The sequence below is a fragment of the Crocodylus siamensis genome, chromosome 5, assembly GCF_052110815.1.
Source record: "Crocodylus siamensis isolate JL-2025a chromosome 5, ASM5211081v1, whole genome shotgun sequence".
In the NCBI taxonomy this organism is placed as follows: Eukaryota; Metazoa; Chordata; order Crocodylia; family Crocodylidae; genus Crocodylus; species Crocodylus siamensis.
Genome location: NC_143399.1, coordinates 148396982 through 148417632, shown reverse-complemented (window position 1 = coordinate 148417632; position 20651 = coordinate 148396982). Strand labels below are relative to the sequence as shown.

At 44.2% G+C, this 20651-nt stretch overlaps 1 long non-coding RNA gene across 4 annotated transcripts in view; it reads left to right on the top strand.

The window, feature by feature from the left end:
- Positions 1–20651, top strand: part of LOC149864718 (uncharacterized) — a 55783-nt gene that overhangs the window by 6628 nt on the left and 28504 nt on the right. For 2 of the 4 annotated variants that reach the window (XR_016442246.1, XR_016442244.1), the window contains exon 3: positions 8620–9189. This is a non-coding gene — a long non-coding RNA (uncharacterized LOC149864718). The other 2 variants (XR_016442245.1, XR_016442243.1) reach the window with 2 other exon arrangements.

The window sequence follows — 20651 nt, the reverse complement described above, 5'->3', positions numbered from 1 at the left end:
TATACTTCTCCTAGTGGGCCAGAAGCTATCCCACTTCTACCTACCCAATTTATCTAATGAATGTTAAATACAAAAGTCAGAAAAGCCAATCAGAGTAGGGGCCAGAATCCATGGCCTCTCCCCCTCCTGGAATCTTTCCACCATTTAGGCATTTAAATGTAAAAAAGAATTCAACCCACTGGCAAATCCAGAATTGCTGTGAGGAGGTGTGACCACACCCCTTTGGCTGGGTGGCACATACTCAGTGAAGAGATCATTTTGCCCATACAGCATGCAGCCAAAGGGGGTGTGTTTGCATGTCTCTCCCCACCATCACCACCCTAGATGCCAGTGAGCTCAGAGTTCACCAGCTAGTTGGAACAAGATCTGGCCTGGAGTCTCTGAGTTTCACACAGCTCCAGAGCCCAGTAAGGTGAGTGCTGCCACTGTTTTCCCTCCCCCCAAAAATTAAAAAACAAGGATAAAGAGGGGAGGAGAGGAAGAGATGATCATCCCCTACATTCATACAACTCTGGAGTTCAGAGGCTGAGCGCAGCCGCTGCTCCTTCCCTCTTTTCCTTCACTGCTGAATTCCACTAGGAGGTGGGGGGGGGTGGAGGGAAGTTGGGAGAAGGGGAAGACATGAGGGAAAAGCAAACAGCAGCAGTGCTCACCCTTGGGCTTTGGAGCTGCGTGATAACCAGCTTGTGAGCTCTGAATTCATGGCACATGCAGATCTCCATCAAAACTTGCACTCATATGCCAGTGAGCACAGAAAGCTCACTGCTCATGCAGCACACAGTCAAAGGGAGATGCGACCATGCCATCCTGCCCACCTGGGTCCACCCCTGATTTGGCCTCTAGTGTTGCATCAAGGGTTTTTGAAGAATAAGCAAGTAGTCTTCTTCTATGTCCACACAAAACCATATTTTTATGTTACTACGTAAAACTCAAACATTCACTAAACAGTATAGAATCTCAAAAGAAATTCACTGTTTTTAAACATCAACTTTTCTCTAATTAGAAATATTTGCATATACTTTTGAAAACCTGCATGTGCCTAAAACCACATGTAAACCATATGTAAACTCTGTTCAGATAATGCTTTTATCATCCTTAGGGATAAAGAGATTAAGACAGAAGAAAGGAATCTCTTGGAAATACACAACTGTGATGATTACGTATGTCAGTTGGGTGCTGCTGTGATGAATTTCAGGGAAGATGAAAAGGATTTCCCTGGCAGCAAAAAGTTTGTAACACAAAGAAGAAAAAATGAAGCAAAGCAGTTGTATTTATCTTTACATCGTAACAGACAACCTTACTCCTGTTTTTGTGATGTTTTCCCTGCTCTCATCTTAGAAGGTTTTCCATTTGATATGAAGTATTAATAAGAAAAGGAATAAAATCAGAAATCTAGATACATTTGTCTTTCACAATTTGTTATAGAAGTGCCAGTTTGATGCATTTAATGTGTCCTAATTTTACTCTTTGCAGATGGCTAAGATACAGGAAGGGCTTATCTAAATATTAGGAACATAATTGTGATTTGATATATCACCTCTCCTCTCCTGTCTACAATATAGCTCCATTGTTGAGATCAGCAAAGAGTCTCTAGCACCTTGAGGTAGGCCTGATAAATAATCTGACACTGGAACCAATGGCAGTTTTGCACTGACTTTATTAGGTGCAGGTTTCAGCTTCTCAGGTGCGGGCTGTACGAGCCAGATCCTATTATACCTAGTAGGTGTCTACGTGACATATCCAACACTATCCACCCTGCTTTAGTCCTTGAAAACCTACCAAATAGATCAGTATTTGTAATGCCTTAACGTATGGACTAAGCCTAAATCGCAAAAAAGTAGCAGGGAAGAGGAGAACTCATTCACCTTTTACAATAATGGCTTTTTCAGGGATTTGAACAGAGTGGAATAGCATTACTAACAAATAGAAGATCTGGCCCAGTGTTTTTAAACTTGGTCTCTAACTTGGTCTTTCACAACCTGAGTCTGTAAGCTTTCATGCTACAAAAAGTCTATTTTCCCAGGCTGTTTAAGAAGGATTGGTTAGGGACTGGAGTGGTTAAATTCACAGGCACTTCTTTTGCATGGTTTAATGAATTTAATAGGTACCCAGCAAATAGGATTTGGACTTATATATACATATAGGCACCTCTCTTATAATAGTTTCGTAGTTGCTAGGGGCTGGAAGGGACCTTACAGATGATCAGGTCCAGCCCCCGTGCACTTGGGCAGGACAGACTGCTGGGATCAGGTGACCCCAGCAAGACGGGCACCGAGACGCTTTTTGAAGATCGCCAGGGTGGATGACTGTATCACCTCCGGCGGGAGCCTGTTCCAAATCCTTGGCACTTGGCTTGTAAAGAAGTTTTTCCTTATGTCTAGCCTGAAGCGGTCTTCAATCATGCATTAATTCAACTAAATAAATGCTATAGTAATACCCCCAAAATAATTTTCACTGTATTGGGCACTGCATGACAATAAGAGATAGTCCCTGTCCTGGAGAGCTTACAGTATTAAAACAAGCTATACATTAACTGCTACAAGAAAAAAGTGCCCCGGCACATTAAATATAAGTTATGGAAGCATTATTCTAGTGTAGAATTTTAAAAAATTGTACATTTTGTGAAAGTGTAGGAGCCTTTTGCAATATAAAATTGGTCTCTATTTTGTATGTAGTTATATAGAGCATTTTAAGAATGTATCCACTTGTATTTGAACCAGCCTACATTTTTGGTAAAATGCTTGCTTATTTTATAACTTTACTTAAATGTTGTAGTAGTATACATTCACTGGAAAAAGTGTAGAGAATAACCTCTAAATCCATGAAGGGACGGTTGTAATTAAACTCATATAATTACAGATGTTAGCACTGAATAGTCCCTAAAGTAATGAATGTAGTGTTCTCCATTGCCATGAGACAAACTGACTAAATTTAAACTTGTATATTTTGTAGTAGCAAAATGAAACTGAGATGTTGGAATAGTTCCCTGTACCAATATTTGACCATGGTTATTTACAGGCTATTGGCCTGTACAACAGTGTTGACTTACAGAATTTTATATATGTGTACACACACACACACATGTGCACACACGTGTATAAATAAAACAACATGACCACACCTTTCAAAATGCTGCATACATTCATACATATATATACTGAACCAAAGACTGCGGCGCTGGTGTTATCGGGAAGGCTTTGGCTTCCATGACCACAGCCCGCTCTTTGGATAGAGAGGCAGCGAGCTGCTGGGAAGAGATGGCCTCCACCTCTCTCCCCTGGGGAGGAGGCTCTTCTCAGCCAGGCTGGCTGACCTGCTCCACCGGGCTTTAAACTAAGCCCGCTGGGGGATGGGGGGACTACTGCCCCTGCTGGCCCGCTGAACGGCCCTTGCAAAGCCAGCGGACCAAGGCACTTAAGGGGGCACTTAAGGGAGCTCACCCCTGCCCCAGCCCTGGCACAATCTGTGGGCAAGGCAAGAGCCCCCAAGGGCACACTTGCCTGCCTGTACACTAATGCCAGGAGCCTGGGCAACAAGCAGGACGAGCTCGTCCTCCTGCTCAGTGCAAAGAAATATGATGTCATTGGGATAACGGAGACCTGGTGGGACTCTCCCATGACTGGACCACGGGGATAGAGGGCTATACCCTGTACAGGAGGGATTGTGTTGACAAAAGGGGCAGGGGTGTAGCTGTCTATGTGAAGGAAAGCTACATGTCCCTGCAAGCTGATGTTGGCGACCGGCATGGACAGCTAGAGACCCTCTGGGTAAAAATTCGTGGGGAATTCGGCACAGGGGACACCACGGTGGGAGTCTACTACAGACCTCCCACTCAAAGTCCTGAGCTTGACCAGGAGATCGCCCGGGAACTGACGGAGGCCGCTTGCTCCAGGACCTTGGTTGTCATGGGTGACTTCAATTACCCAGACATCTCGTGGGAAGATCACTCAGCTAAATCTGAGCGGGCGCAAAGCTTTCTCTCGTGCGTGGATGACCTCTACCTGACCCAAGAAGTCTATGGGCCAACGAGAGGCAAAGCGCTGCTTGACCTGGTACTGGCTACGGGGGATGACCTAATCGGCGACCTAGTGATTGATGGGAAGTTGGGTGACAGCGACCACGAGCTGATCACCTTCACCATCCGCCGTAAAGCTGGCAAGTCAGTCAGCAACACAGAAGTCCTTGACTTCAGAAAAGCCGACTTTGACAAGCTCAAAAGGCTAGTCGGTCAGGCCCTCAGGGACCATGACCCCAGGGAGATGGGAGTTCAAGAAGAGTGGTTGCTTCTCAAGGAAGCGATCCTCAGTGCACAAGCTAAATCTATTCCAACACGGAGGAAAGGCAGCAAGAAGGCACAGCAGCCCCCCTGGCTACCCAGAGACCTAGTGGACCTCCTGTGGCTAAAAAGGAAAGCCTACAAAGGATGGAGGACGGGATTCACCTCCAAGGATTACTCCGCGCTGGTCCGGTCCTGCAGGGAGCAAACCAGGAAAGCCAAGGCTGCAACTGAACTCCAACTAGCTTCAGGCATCAAGGACAACAAAAAGTCCTTTTTCAGATATGTGGGGAGCCGGAGGAAAAGCAAGGGCAATGTTGGACCTCTGCTAAACCAGATGGGGCAACTGACAACTGACGCCCAGGAAAAAAACAACCTATTAAATAGGTACTTTGCATCAGTCTTTCATCAGTCACACGGAATGCCCATGCCTGCTATGGGACAGGGAAATCTGGGTGAGGGGAATCCCCTACCCTCCATCAATGCTGACCTCGTGAAGGAACACCTTGAGAAGCTGAATACCTTCAAGTCAGCTGGCCCTGACAACCTGCACCCCAGGGTACTCAAGGAGCTGGCGAGCGTCATAGCCCAGCCCCTGGCACGGATCTTTGAAAACTCCTGGCGCTCTGGTGTAGTGCCCGAAGACTGGAAGAAGGCCAATGTGGTGCCGATCTTCAAGAAGGGGAGGAGAGTGGATCCGGCTAACTACAGGCCCATTAGCCTGACTTCTATCCTAGGGAAGATCTTAGAAAAGTTTATTAAGGGGGCCATCCTTGATGGACTGGCCCAGGCTAACATTCTAAGGGACAGCCAGCATGGGTTTGTTGCAGGTAGGTCTTGTTTGACCAATCTCATTTCCTTCTATGACCAGGTGACCTATCACCTGGACAAGGGAGAAGAGATTGATGTCATATATCTTGACTTCAAAAAAGCTTTTGATCTGGTATCCCATGATCACCTCTTGGCCAAACTGCCCAGTTGTGGCCTTGGCTCCACCACTATCCGCTGGCTGGGAAATTGGCTTCGTGGTCAGACCCAGAGGGTTGTGATCGATGGCAGTCACTCATCATGGTGCCCTGTAACCAGTGGGGTCCCTCAAGGCTCTGTCCTGGGACCCATACTATTCAACATCTTCATTAACGATGTGGACATTGGAGTCAGGAGTGGACTGGCCAAGTTCGCCGATGACACCAAACTTTGGGGCAAAGCATGCACGCCAGAAGATAGGTGGGTGATCCAGGTTGACCTGGACAAGCTCAGCAAATGGGCAGATGAGAACCTCATGGTGTTTAACACCGAAAAATGCAAGGTTCTCCACCTTGGGAGGAAAAACCTGCAGCACCCTTATAGGCTCGGCAGTGCTATGTTGGTTAGCACTAAAGAAGAAAAAGACTTGGGGGTCATCATTGACCACAAGATGAACATGAGCCTCCAATGCGATGCTGCGGCTAGTAAAGCGACCAAAATGCTGGCGTGCATCCATAGATGCTTCTCGAGCAAAACCCGGGACGTCATTCTCCCTTGTACTCTGCCTTGGTGAGGCCGCAGCTGGAGTACTGCGTCCAGTTTTGGGCTCCACAATTCAAAAAGGATGTGGAGAAGCTTGAGAGAGTCCAGAGGAGAGCCACGCGCATGATCAGAGGTCAGGAAAACAGATCTTACGATGACAGGCTGAGAGCCATGGGACTCTTTAGCCTGGAAAAGCACAGGCTCAGGGGTGATCTGATGGCCACCTATAAGTTTATCAGGGGTGACCACCAGGATCTGGGGGAACGTCTGTTCACCAGAGCGCCCCAAGGGATGACGAGGTCGAACGGTCACAAACTCCTGCAAGACCATTTCAGGCTGGACATAAGGAAGAAATTCTTTACGGTCCGAGCCCCCAAGGTCTGGAACAGTCTGCCAGCGGAGGTGGTTCAAGCACCTACATTGAGCACCTTCAAGAGTAAATTGGATGCTTATCTTGCTGGGATCCTATGACCCCAGCTGACTTCCTGCCCTTTGGGCAGGGGGCTGGACTCGATGATCTCCCGAGGTCCCTTCCAGCCCTAATGTCTATGAAATCTATAATCTATGAAATACTCTAAAACTCAGATTTTCCCAGACCTGGACCTAATGAAGTCAATATGTCAAATCTGAATTTATTAGGTTTTCAACATAATGTCAAACAATCAAATTTGACCAATCAGTTTGAGCTCAATCCCTGGGAAGATTTTGGAAAAAATTATCAAGAAAACCATTCTAGACAGGCTAACAGAAGGCAACATTCTGATGGATAGCCAGCATGGGTTCGTTAGGTGTAGGTCTTGCCTAACCAACCTCATTTCCTTCTGTGACCAGGTGACATATCACCTGGACTTTAAAAAAGCCTTTGACCTGGTGTCTCATGATGTCCTTATGGAAAAATTGGGCAACTGCGGCCTTGACTACTCAACGTTTTGATGGCTGAGGAACTGGCTCCAAGGTCAGACACAGAGAGTGGTAACTGACAGAACTGAATCAACGTGGCACTCTGTGACTAGTGGTGACCCCAGGTTTCCATCTTCAGACCTGTACTCTTTAATGTCTTCATAAATGATCTGGACACTGGTGTTAGAAGCGGACTGGTTAAGTTCACTGATGACACCAAAATTTGGGAAAGAGTGTCCACACTTGAGGATAGGCTGGTAATTCAGGCTGACCTCAATAGGTTTGCAAGATGAGCGAATGAAAACATGATGGCATTCAATATGGAAAAATGCAAGGTGCTCCACTTCGGGAATAAAAACCTGAATCACACTTATAGGCTCAGCAGTGCTACACTCACTAGCACCATGACCAAAAGAGGCTTGGAGGTCATGATTGACCACAAGATGAACATGAGCCACCAATGCAACACGGCAGCTGGCAAAGCAAACAAAACTCTGGCTTGCATCTACCAATGCATTCTGAGCAGGACCCAGGATGTCATCCTCCTGCTGTACTTGGCCTTGGTGAGACCACAGCTGGAGTACTGCATCCAATTCTGGGTGCCATAATTTAGGAAGGATGTGGAGAAGCTTGAAAGAGTCCAGAAAAGAGCCACATGCATGATCAGAGGGCAAGAGAACAGGCCTTATGAAGAAAGGGTGCAACCTATGAGTCTCTTCAGCCTGGAGAAGTGCAGGCTCAGGGGTGACTTGGTGGCAGCCTATAAGTACGTAAGGGGTGTGCATCAGGATCTGGGGGAATGCCTGTTCACCAGAGCACCCCAAGGGATGACAAGGTCTAACGGTTACAAACTCCTGCAAGACCGTTTTAGGCTGGACATAAGGAAAAACTACTTTAATGTCCAAGATCCCAAGGCCTGGAACAGATGCCCCCGAGAGATGGTGCAAGCACCTACTCTAGACACTTTTAAGAAACATTTGGATGCTTATCTTGCTGGGATCCTTTGACCCTAGCTGACTTCCTGCCCCTTGGCAGGAAGATCAACCTGATGATCTTACAAGGTCTCTTCCAGCCCTAATGTCTATGACAACTATGAAATTCCACCATTTTGAGTGACATTGTGTGATCACAGTAAATAATAAAACCCACATACTGAGAAAAGTGAACAGTACTAAATACTATGTTCTCATTTTAAAAAAATGGTTAAGTTTTTACTTTTATATTTTCTTATTGTTGTAATTTAGATCATGGTATTTGATTGTTTGAACTACTTTTAACTTATTATCTGCATATTATGATACCTAGGAGTCCATCAGGGACTGAGTTCCCATTGTGTTATTAGACACTGTACAAACAGAACAAAAACACAGGTCCTACCCAAGAGATTCTAAGAATAAGACGAGATAACAGATGGTCATGTTGTTTTATTTATACACGTGTGTGTACACGTGTGTGTGTGTGTGTGTGTGTACACGTATAAAATTCTGTAAGTCAACACTGGATTGACAGGGAAACAATGTGTAAGGGGTGCACGGGGGTGCACGTGCACCCCCTGAGAGCACTGGTGCTCCCCCGAGAGCAAGCACTCTTGGCTTAGGCGATGGGCTGAGGGAGCACTGGTACCCCCCCTTATAAGTGCCACAAGCACTTCTGGGCTTGGTGTCCAGCTGTGGGGGACCCCGGTTGGCTTCTGACACTGTCGCAGCTGCCTGTAGACAATGCCTGCTTGACCTGCCCTCGCCGCTGATGTCAGCGCGGCCACCTGCGGGCGGCCCTGCTCACCACTGCCACGTTGCCGCCACCTGTGGGCAGTCACCATGCCCCACAGTCTTGGGAGGTACACATCACCTATGCCTTCAGCCTCTCCTCATATGATTTGCTAAGCCCTTTATCATCCTTGTTGCCCTCTCTAACTTCTCCATGTCTCTTTTCAGATGTGGAGCCGAGAACTGCACACAGTACTCCAGAGGAGACCTTGCCAGTGCTGAGTAGAGGGGCACTATCACCTCCCATGTCTTGTACCTAATGCTTCTACTGATGCATCCCAAAATCACATTTGCCTTTTGTGTGGCTGCGCACACTGCAGACTCGTATTGAGTTTGTTGTCTACCAAGACTCCCAAGTCCTTTTCCATAGTGCCATCTAGTTAGGTGTCATTGAATTTATATTTGTGTTTTTGATTATTCCCTTCTGAGATGCAGCACCTTCCATTGTCTGCATTGAACTTCATCCTATTAGCTCTAGCCCAACTTTCCAATCTGTCAAGATCCTTCAGAATTGTGCTCGCATCCTCCAATGTGTTTTCAGTCAGGGCCGTCCCTAGGGGATGCAAATTGGGCAACTGCTCCGGACCTCGCAGAGCCCCGCAGAGAAGCCACGGCTGCAGTTTGGCCTACCCGTCCGCCCGCTCAGCAGGTTGGACAACTCTTCGCCTGTTCCAGCCAGAAGTTCCGGCTGCCACCCTTCCCACCACATCTGGTGTGCCAGGACTTTCACTCCCCAATGTAAGTGTGCCATGGGACAGGGAGCGGGGCCCTACGCAGGCTGCTTTGCCCTGGGCCCCACACCCTGCTGGGATCATCTTTGTTTGCAGTCCTTCCCAGTTTTGAGTCATCTGCAAACTTGCTCACGAAGCTTTCTATGCCAGCATCCAAATCATTAATTAACATGCTGAACAGCACTGAGCCTAGCACAGACCCCTGTAGGGCTCCACTCAAAACCTCCTGCTATTCTGACATAGACCCTTTATTTGTGGATATTGAGCCAGTTATCTATCCAACTTGTAGTAGATTTGTTTGGCCCACATTTCTCCAATTTGTTTATGAGAAGGTTGTGGGGGACCTTGTCAAAAGCTATGCTGCAGTCCAGATATACTATATCCACAGCATCCCCTTCTTCCACCTAAGTAAATACTTTGTCAAAGAAGGAGATCAGGTTTGTTTGACATGATTTGTTTTTCATAAATCCATGCTGTCTGTTTGTGATCAGCTTTTCTTGCTCCAGATGCTTGCAAATGGCCTTCCTTAGGATATGCTCCAGTTACTTCTCAGGTATTGAGGAGAGGTTAACTGGTCTGTAGTTCCCCAGATCCTCCTTTTTGCCTTTTTTAAAGAGGGGAACTGCACTGGCCCTTTTCCAGTCCCCTGGAACCTGGCCTGTGTCCCACAATGTCATGAAGATCATTGCCATCAGAAGAACCTTTCTTTTTTACAAGGGTTCCTCAAACTAATGAGTTTGAACTATTATAACTGAAACTGGTCAGGGAAAAGTTATTACAATGAAAATCATGGCCCTGATCCTGCAAACAACTGCCATTACACTGTGGCATTAAGAGTTATTAATTCAACTAGCTGTCACTTAGAAAACAAAAACTCCCACTGATCTTGAAAAATGAAGTGAACAAGGAGGATAGGGGAGATTAGTAGTTCATTGTTGATTTTGAGCTGACAGACAGACATCCAAAAGGAAATGTCAGAAACATTCATGAATAACTTTTTAGCATCTGACCACCATATTAAGGCTGTTAAATCAAGTCAGAAAAGTAATAAAAATCAATAGAGTTATCTGGTCAGTGTATGAATAGGATAGGAGGTCATGCTGTACTGAATGGACTATTGTTGTGTTATCTTTCAGCTGAAATTCCAACTGAGTTTGGAAGGACGGAAATGCAGTCATAGAAGGGTTGCCATTCTCTTTATTCAGACTATAGATGTGTGTGCTATACCATGTATTCATGCAGTCAATAATGCAGTAGTGTAACTAGGGATGGGCAAAAGGGGCACCAGCCCCCAGTGCCAACTTAAGAGAGACATCAGAATCATTCCCCACCTCCGTGGTGTCATTGCCCCGGCAGCAAGAGCAGCCACATGGCATTGCTCTTACAGCAGCAGCAGCCAGTACAGAGATACCACATAGCTGCTGTTTTGAAAGAAAGAACTGGGGTAGGCAGAGCTCATGGCAGTGGCAGCAGTAGTGTTGCTGGGGACTGTTTTGGAGTTCACAGCATGGATAAGACTCCTGTGCCCCCTCACCCATGCTTTTGTAACCCAGGGTCTCCCCCTCCACTCTCAGAACCCATGCATCCCCCACCCCAACTCTGTGAACCATGCCTCCCCCTCTTCCACCCCCCTTTCCACTCTCCCACAGGTCTTGCCAAAGGCACAAATCCTGATTGTTACAGCTCTGAAATAATGGCTAATTGTACGTAAGGACAAAGACAATCTAGAGTTCATGCAACTTATGTGTACATCTCTGATATCTAGGAGCGCTTGTACACAGGACAAAATTGGTCTTTAAAACGGCTTAATTGCCCTTTTGCACTGCTTTAATGGTGTTGCTACTTACACATTTGGTGGCATATTCCGCTTTAATTTTGTGACGATGTACACATTCGGCGGTATATTTTGCTTTAAATGACTGTTACATAGCAAGGTAAAACCCATCCATTTTAGTTTGCTATGTAACAAAGTGCAATGGTGCACAGGGTGCTGGAATCTCATGTGCTCGGGGAAGCTCGGGCTTGGCGGGCTTCCAGCACCCTGCCCTGCCCTATGCACCATCCCTGCCGCCTTCTCCTGCTGCCAGCACACCCAGCCACCCTCCTGCCACCTGGCTGCTCTGCCCCAGTGGAAGCCAGCTTCTTCCTGGGCAGTCCCAGGCAGTGGGAAAGTGGTGGGGACAGTGCACGGGGTGCTGGAGCCCACCTACTTATCCTGCAGCAGGGGGCAGGGGTGAGCTGCCAGTGGGCCAAGCAGTCCCTGAGCTGCAGGGGATCCCAGTCCTTCCCTTCATGGCCCAGGCGGCACCTGCCTGCTAACACCCTGCCTGGGCAGTCCCAAGTGGTGCTGCCACTGCGGAAGGAAGCACTAGGCCCCATACATCTCAGGTGCTGTGTGACCCAGCAACAGCTTGTGCAGGCAGGCTTGACTGAAGAAAAAAAAAAGTGGCAAGGAGCCCGATCTTTTTTTCTCACTCACCTTCCTGGAGCCTGCCTGCCTGTGCAGGGCCCTGTGCTTCTCTCCCCAGCTGTGGTGCCCCACAGGACCACCTGTAGAGGGAAGCAGCAGGCGCTGTGCAGCTGGGGCAGGCAGGCAGGCTCTAGGAGAAAAAAAAAGCAAAAGAGCTCAGGCTTCTCACTGTTTTTTTTTTCTTCCCCTCAGTCGAGCCTGTCTGCATGAGCTGCCACTGGGTCGCATAGCACCTGAACTGCACAGGGCCCAGTGCGTCCCCCCACAGTGGCAGCACCCCCTGACTGCCTGGGGAAAGTGCTAGCAGGTAGGTGCCACCTGGAGGGCACTGCTGCCATGGAGGGAAGGACCGGGGTCCTCTGCAGCTCGGCGACCACTCAGCCCACTGGCAGCTTGCCCCTGCTTGCTGTGGGACAGGCAGGTAGGCTCAGGGGCAGGGGAATTGGTTGGGCACCTCACCACTTTTTTTTTTCCTGGTGGAGCCTGGGGCGTGGGGAGATAGATCAGCTGACGGGGGGCTGTGATGCACCGTGACACCATGTGACATCACAAAAGTCCATAGATTGAAAGGGTGGGTTTTTAATTGTGTCATTTAAAAGTCCACCATTTGAATTTAGTGAGAGCTAAACCCCCGTCACATGTACAAACACCCTAGATGTCACTGAGGATACACTGCTGCAACTTGTCAAGGAATAATTTAAATGATAATTCCTAAAATTGCAAGACAGAAATTCACTTTTTATTTCCTATTTAACTTTAATTACTACTTACCTTTTTCAGGTAAAGAAAGGATTTGTTAAAGATTCAGCATCTATATCCATTTGATTGCTAGTATTCTTGATCCTTATGACTTCCCAGAGGTCTTCCAGAAAAAAGGGATGGAAATACTAGATGCAACATTCTCAATATTTATAGGCTAAACAATACTTAAACAGAATCCCTTAAAAAAAGATTCCCCCACCCCCACTACAAATAATTAATTTTGCACACAGGATACTCATTTACATGAGTGCAAAGCAAATATAAAGCACCACCCTGTCAGAACAGAAACACATTACATCCACTCTGTGGACCTGACCAAATCCTGAAAAAAACCCACAAAAGCATTTTGTGCAGTTTTCACAGGTGTATATAACTATACAGTATACAAGGAAGTACAGACTCAGACCTCATGAGTTACGTAAATGGAAGCTAAATTAGTGACCAAAAAGATTTCAGCCAGGAAAAGTACACTCACCAATGGGAAAGACAATGTTAACTCAATCTGAGATACAAAAACTATTTACTGGCTAATATAAAGCTGGGACAAAGCAAAACAAAAACAAAAAAATGGTATTCAGGAGCAAGAGGGAATAGTGGCAACTTACTTAGTTTATAATAATTTAAAATGGAAACATAATGCATATTTAACATGTATGTTTATTTACTTCTCCCAACACCCTTCATCTATGTCTCATGATCTATTTTAGATTGCAAACCATACAGGTCTGAGATTATGTACTCATGTAACTGTACAGCACCCAGCATAAAGGACACACGGTTGAGGCTAGGGTCTCTAAATTTTACAATATAAATATAAAATGATTTTTGTATTACCAATGACTAAGCTAAACCAAATATACATAATTAGCAGGTGCCTCCCACAAGTTCATGGAAGTCTTTGTAATGATCATAAGGGTGTTCAGAAGACACAACCCACGCCTGTAGGCTAAGAAAAGGGAAGTTAATCTATTTTCCAGTGTAAGTGTATGCGAGCACTTCACTGTCAATACGATACTGCAAGTGCAACACTTTTACCCAGACCATGAATGTAGCAAACTGCAAATATTGATCAGATTATTTTCTGGGTTTAAATTTCTTTTATATGTCTGTACCTGGTTGAGTGAAATCTTAGCAAGTTAAGGGTTGGCATTTCTTCAAACAATGTAAATTAATGGCCAAGAACTTAGTGTTCTTGGCCAAGAAACAGAACTGAAGCCTAACATGAAAATAGTATCATAGCTATGGTTGGCAAAATCCATATAGCCAACACTAGAGAACTGAAGTAACATGAGTCTGAAATATTTTATAAAATATGACAGATAATTAGGATCCAAAAGGATTTCTGCCTGTGGATTTTGGGAAAGAGGATATGCCTCTCTGGTGTAATTTGGGATTGAAGGGGTATCTAATCCTTATACTGACTCTCTCCACTGAGATAAATTTTACGTATCAGGTGTCTTCTGCTATACCACTTTACAGTATAATATGGAATTCTTGCTCTAAACTACTACTGCAAAAAGCCAGCTATTCTCTTGTTCAAAAGTACCTGAAACTGTCTTGAAAAGCGACAACATATGTATTCGGAAAACACATATACAGCATGTAGAGTGGAATAGCCTGAACGTTTTTTTAAAAATAGCATATCCTATATTTTTCTCCAACTTAATGATACATACCTAGCATGTTTTAAGAAAGGTATTTTTGATGTAGAATTAATACTTACAGCTGATGGTTTTAGCTCTTTAATTGATCTTTCTAACCAGCTTGCAAAAGGGTTCCAAATGAGGGAAAGGCTGAAATAATGGGGAACCTACACATGTGCCTGATGCCTGCTCCAATGTGTGCTAGTTAGCACAGACCAGAACAGACTCAATTAATTGGCTTGGCTTCATCTGTATTCTGCATCCCCACACTTCAAAATGGCGGTAGGGGCACTTTAACTAAAGCTCATCGAACAAGCTTTAATTAAAGCACCCCTACCGCCATTTTGAAACGCAGAACACTGAAAACACAAAATACTGCAGATACTTTAATTAAAGCAGCTCCCCCCGACCTGCCACACTCTGGAGTACATGTAAAGATGCCAACAGAGACCAACTTTCATTTAGCTCTCATTGTAATGTAGTATAGGACAAAACTGGAATAATAAATATTTTGTGTTTTACGGCCCAGTATATAAGCAATGGGGCCTCATTTCAATATTGCCAACTCCTATATTTTTCTCAAATATGGTGTGTACTTTTTTAAAGCTCCAGCTTTTGCAGTCATACTTGTACATGATATCAACTTACAATTAAAAAGGTTTCTCTCTTGTTTGCAAAGAAAACCCTGAAAATATAAATTGCTTATACTGTAAAGACTATGAAAGCACTGGACAAATAAAGAATCCAACATTAAAAAAAAATCTCATGATTTCTGAAGACCTGACTCATGAATTTTGAAAGCTTGGGTCAGACAAAACCATAGTTCTCTGTTCTTCCAGAGCCCCGTTGTTCTGGAACATGAAGTTAGTGGCTAAGAAATTCCAGGTAGTGTACACTCAGAGGAACAATTCTATATTAATCCCTTCCCACTTGTCCAAAAAGAGTTCATGGCTGAAAAAGAGTCTGGAACATCTCTATGTCATGGCTATTTTGAGCAAAATTGAGCCATGAATGTTTTTAATTAAAAAGTGATGGCTTGCTTTTAATGTGTTTTTATGAGTCCAGCAGACAAAAGCTGTTGCTGTTTTCAATCTCTCTTCCTACTGAAACAATGTAAAAGGTTGGAGACAACTAATGTTCTGTTCATATCAAAATAAACACTTTTGTATAAAATACAATATGCTTCCTTGGAAGCATACAGGGAAGTGATATTAATCACGTCAGAATTTCCTTATGTATTTTGATTCCTCATTTTACTCTGGAATTAGTTTTCTTCTATTCAGGATTTTTCTAAAAGCCTAAATGACATTATGCAACAGGGTGGAAGGCATTGCAGCTAGGAAACTCTGGAACAAAAGAGAAAACTATTACTATCAAATATAAATGATAGTTTGCACCTTTGTTTTTTAAACTAGTACAAAGCAAAATAGGGATTTCTTATTTCAGCTTAATTTAGAAAGAGAAAAACTGATTTGTATTACTTTTGAACAGGAACTGTTCCATTTTCAAGTATTCTTAGTTTCATCATGCTCCTACAAGAAGTATTAGTATTCACTGTAACTGTACAGCATTCAAAAGCTTGCTCTGTGCAGATGTATAAAAAGAAACTTAGGAAAGTTTCTCTGCTGTTCCCAACAGCAGTATGATGGGAAACTTTCCAATTCTTTGCCTCAGCCCAGGCACCAATGCAAGTAAGAGGGGTCTGGGAACTGCTCTGAGGCCAAATCTGTACTAGTGTTTTAGTCATCAGTACAGTTCCATCAGTGAAATCATGGATATATTTGTCTTCCAAATAAGGGATCATTAGAATAATATCTCCAGGTTGACAAAGCAGTGAGAGAGCTGGTCAGCACTGAATATACCTTTGTGATGAATTCAGTGTTATTGTCACAGCTACAGCACACTGTTGCTTAAAGGTAGATTTGCTCATTTTCCTGTATACACATACATACTGGAGGACCAGTAGCCAAATCCAATTTTGCAATATTTCTACTATTCCATGTTGTATAATATAGACATGCATACTCATCAACACAAATAATTGTATGGCATATTCATTTGCCATATTTTCTTATTAATTTAACGCATACACATTAAAAGACTATAAGAAAAAGAGAAAAAGTAGGCCAGATTTTTCAGTCTCTTTAAAGCAACTTTCCATTAGCCTTCCAATGCAAATTGCCCTCATGCACTCTATTCAACCACTAGGGTAGCCTGCACAAAGTAACCTTCCAAGGATAGGCTTCCAGTTTAAGAGGCATGTTGGAAAATGAAATAGCATCTGACTGTATCCCTGTACCCCAGCCATCTCCAGCTACAAAAATGGATTCTGGAGGATTCTTGAAGTTGAGGAACTTTGGGGCTGTTCTAATCTGTATTATGGGACTGTCTCAGTGCTAAGCAACCTAAAAAATGGAGAGACTGAAGGTGGCTTCAGGTCACTGTGCTCCCTCTATTTTATTCTTCCACTGGGGACAAGTCTTGAGATATTTTCCAAAATGGTGAGCAATATTTTTAAACATCCAAGAAAGTTTCTATTAAAAGATCTGTTGTGTGTGAGGCTGTAAAAGTGCTGCAACCTATTTCAACAGATCACATACTCATAACTACATTTTTTTGTACACGCAACAGAACAAACAATACTCATAGAAGTTCTGCTCGGTTCCTAGAAATGTGACCGATCAATGAGAAGATCAAGGGAGAACATCACAGTGAGTGATTTGCCAAAAGTATCCATACAATTGACATGATTGTTATTTTAGCTAATAATGATATTTTAGTGATATTTTAACTAATAGAGCCCTTTCTCATGTAGAAACATTAGCACAGCCATAAATATTTTAGAGCTATTTCAGTTTTCTGTTAAAATTTGCCTATATTCCAGTGGGATCTCAGCCTGCAATACTGCTCCAAGGTATATTACATATAATCAGTCCCCATGAAACAAGTTCAGTAGTGCTGAATCCATATAAGTGCTGATGCCAGTTATGTTAATGAAGCTGCCAGAATGCACTTCTTGTCATCCTGAAGCAGTGTTGCAACATCATTGTCACAGTGATTAGTGATTGCCTATGACACAATCACACTGGGGCCAGACACAAACTTACTGTGGTGTCCAGTGGTTTCACAGATTGAGGGTAATATTTTAAAAGGCCAAAAGTGCCTTTTCAAATCAACAGCTGGTGGCAAATCTGGTCCAGCCGGCTCCCTTTGCACTGAAGAATGCAGATAAATTACCTATTTTCCTGCTGGGGAGTTCTCCAGTGTTGGGATGTCTCCAGCAGATGTAGAACCAACATATCAGCTCCTGCGCTTCATATTTTGCAGCCCTGAGTGAAGGAAGTTTGATCTGAATGGGAAGAAGTGGCCTAAATGTGCTGAGCTCCCACTGTTGCTAGTTAGCATAAGTACACCAGTACAGCATAGCAACCTTATAAAAATTAAGGCAGCCCCCAAGCTGTTCTATCTTGCACTGGTGCAGAGAAATAGGGAGCCATAATAGGTTGTCAGTTCTCTTCTCTTTTTTCTCCTCTGCCCTGGGCTGTTCACATTATCTGTATGGGGCAGGAAAGCATTCTTTGAAAGGCATGCCCTTAGGCTCATGCAGGACCGGTCAAGGCTCTTGGATCACTCTGAGGCAAAAGACATTTCAGCATGTTGCTCGCATTAAATATTTTTAATAAATTATGTATTCATGTGAACCTCTCTTTTGAGCTTAGGATATCTTTATTAACCCCTAAGACATTTCTCATAAGCACACCATGGAAGTGCAGTGATCATATTGAGATGTAAAGTATTATGAGCGAATATAAACTGCCATAATTGTCATATTGAAATATTTAAGACAAGGGTTTAACTACCTCTTATTATTGGCTGATGATTTTTGGTTAATGCAAATATACAAATGTATATTTTACTGCTTGCTTAATATAACATCAAAACTATATTTGATACCAGCTCACTACTGAGACAGGATTTTTTTTATATAACTGCTAAGATAAGAACAGTCAAAAAGCCTGAGGCAGAATTGATGCAATCTAGGAAGCTTCCTCTAACCAACGTAAGCTGAACCAATAACCAACTGAAGTAACCTTCAGTTGTCAATTGGGAAAGGTAGGGAGAGGCCTGTACTAACCCAGACCTGTAGCAGGGGGCACTAGAGCACATCTCCCAGCCTTCTAGCCATTTGCAGCCCAGTTAAGTGTCCCCAGCCCCTCTCTGTCTACCCACAGGGGGTTCAGGAGCCCCCTGTCTGGGTCCTGGCCCACCTTGAGGGAGCCTCTCCCATGGGAGGTTTCCCCCAGCCCAGGGCAGCCCCAGGGAGCCGAGGGGAATTTTTTCCCTCCCAAATCCCAGAGCTGCTTGCCTTAGCTGTTGCGAGGCTCAGAGATAACCCTGGGCAGACTCAGAGAGCAGAGATAAATACTTCTGCTCCCTTGCAAGTAGTTTTGCTTGAGATTTGCAGCAGCTGAGGCAAAACCAGTTGAGGAGGAGCAAGGAAATTTCCCCTGGAGGATTCCTTCTCCCTCCCTAGTGTGGCAGTTGCTGAAGCAATCATCAGCTGGGAAGCGGGGAAGAGCTGCCAAGGGTTGAAAAGCCCCTACCACAGGGGCTTTCGCTTCCCCCATGTGATGTGTAAACCCTGTTTAGGGAGGCCTGGGGGTCTTTTCCCCTGTTCCCCGCCACCTCCCGTCTCTATGGACTGACAGATGCAGGCAGGAGCAGGCTAGAGAGCAGAGGGGCAAGGCAGTCCGTGTTCCACTGGAGCAGGTAGCATGGCCCAAGGCTGCAAAGTATCCTGGGATGCTGGTGGACTGTGAATTAACTTGAACCAGGAAGGGATTTGTGACAGAAGCTCCATACACCAGTTTGACCTAAATCAGTTAAGTCTGATGCTACATCCAACCAGGTTTATCTTAGACCAGTTGTGACCATTTTGAAACTGGCTTCTATCTACTGAACTTCTGTTCTGTTACAGGTTTAAATCAGTTTATGATCGCTTAAACCAGTTTATGTAACTTCTGTTCCTACCCATAGTGATAAACCTGCACTCAAGTAGCATTTTCACTGATCCCACTGCAAGATTTGGTACCTAGTGTGGAAGTGGCCAAGTGCGCTATAATGCCTGCTGTGAAGCTGGTATGAAGACCTCAAATATACTGAGTTAGGAGTCTTTGTTCTACTTTGCACTCATGGCTCGCTTAGATAGCACCAAACTTACCTGCATTAGACAAAACACCTGGGGTAGAAGTGATATCTTTGATTAGACCAAGTAAATAGTAGCAAAAATTTTTCTTTCTTTGCTAGCTTTCAGGCTCAAACACTCTTCAGGCAGAGGAGAATTTAAAGATTGTAAAAGTTCTTCCATGTAGAAAAGAAACTTCATCTTGCATAGGGGAGGTGTAAAGGATAGTAGGGTTTCCCTGGGTTTCAAAGTCCATTTGTGAAAAAGTTGCTCTGTGACTATGAAGTTTCTTTTCTACCTGGGAGAACTTTTACAATCTTTGAATTCTCCTCCACCAGACGAAGGGTGTTTGGGCCTGAAGGCTTGCAAAGAAAGAACATCTTTTGCTACTATTTAGTTCATCTAATGAAAGATATTGCTTTTACCCCAAGAGTTTTGTCTGCCTCTGCTTTTCAGACCAACACAGCTACAATCTATATCCCACCTAACTTACCTGACTTTTCAAGACCCCTTCCTTAAGTACTTGTGTTTATATTTAGCAAACAAAGCTATTGTGGGATATTGTGTAGTGGATCCCTTTTTTTATTTTGATAGTTGCCCTTTTCAGCTAGTCTATTGTCTAACTGTAAGCTACTGTGAGCCTTTGTTGGAAAAGGCAATGTATAAATAACATAAAGTAAATATAAACTAAATAACTCTTTTCACACTTTGTATGGAGAGCCTGTACATTTAAGATAGGGCACTGGGGGAGGGCACCTTGGGAGTAACATGTTACGATGTCAATTTCCTTTAAAGATCTATGTATATGAAAGGTAAAGGACCCTCCTGATCATCACAGCCTATTGAGCAAGTGCGTTTCAGGCATGCCAAGTTCAATAGCCACTACCACACAATACAGTGATTTGGCTAGCACATCTGGTTGCCTTTGATTCCTCAGCCAGACTGGGGGCACACTTTGGGATGAGTCTGGAGTAAGGCTCAAACTCAAAACTTCTGGAACTATAGTGGTTCAGCTGCTCTGCCTTCAATGTATATACAAAATGATAAAGACCCATGATGCAAAAAGATGGAATTTGTACTCTGAGCATCATCTCTCCAAAGCCTTCATAAGATATCTTCTTTTACAGAACACACAAAATCAGATCACAATGAAATCTGAAAAATATGGGGAATTCCAAAGATACATGGCAAGTTCAACTTTTTTTCCATGCAAGACACTCATATCTGATTAGCGAAGTATTTGAAGAAAGCTCATTTATCTCCTTCAATGCCCTTTGCTCATTGCTGCCCCCATGTGTTACTGCTAACTCCTTTTGAAATCATAATCCCCTTCGAAAGAGAAACCCTGGCAGGTGCACACTCTATTTGGTAAGGGAGACATAAAAATAGTGTTATATAATGTTACAAAC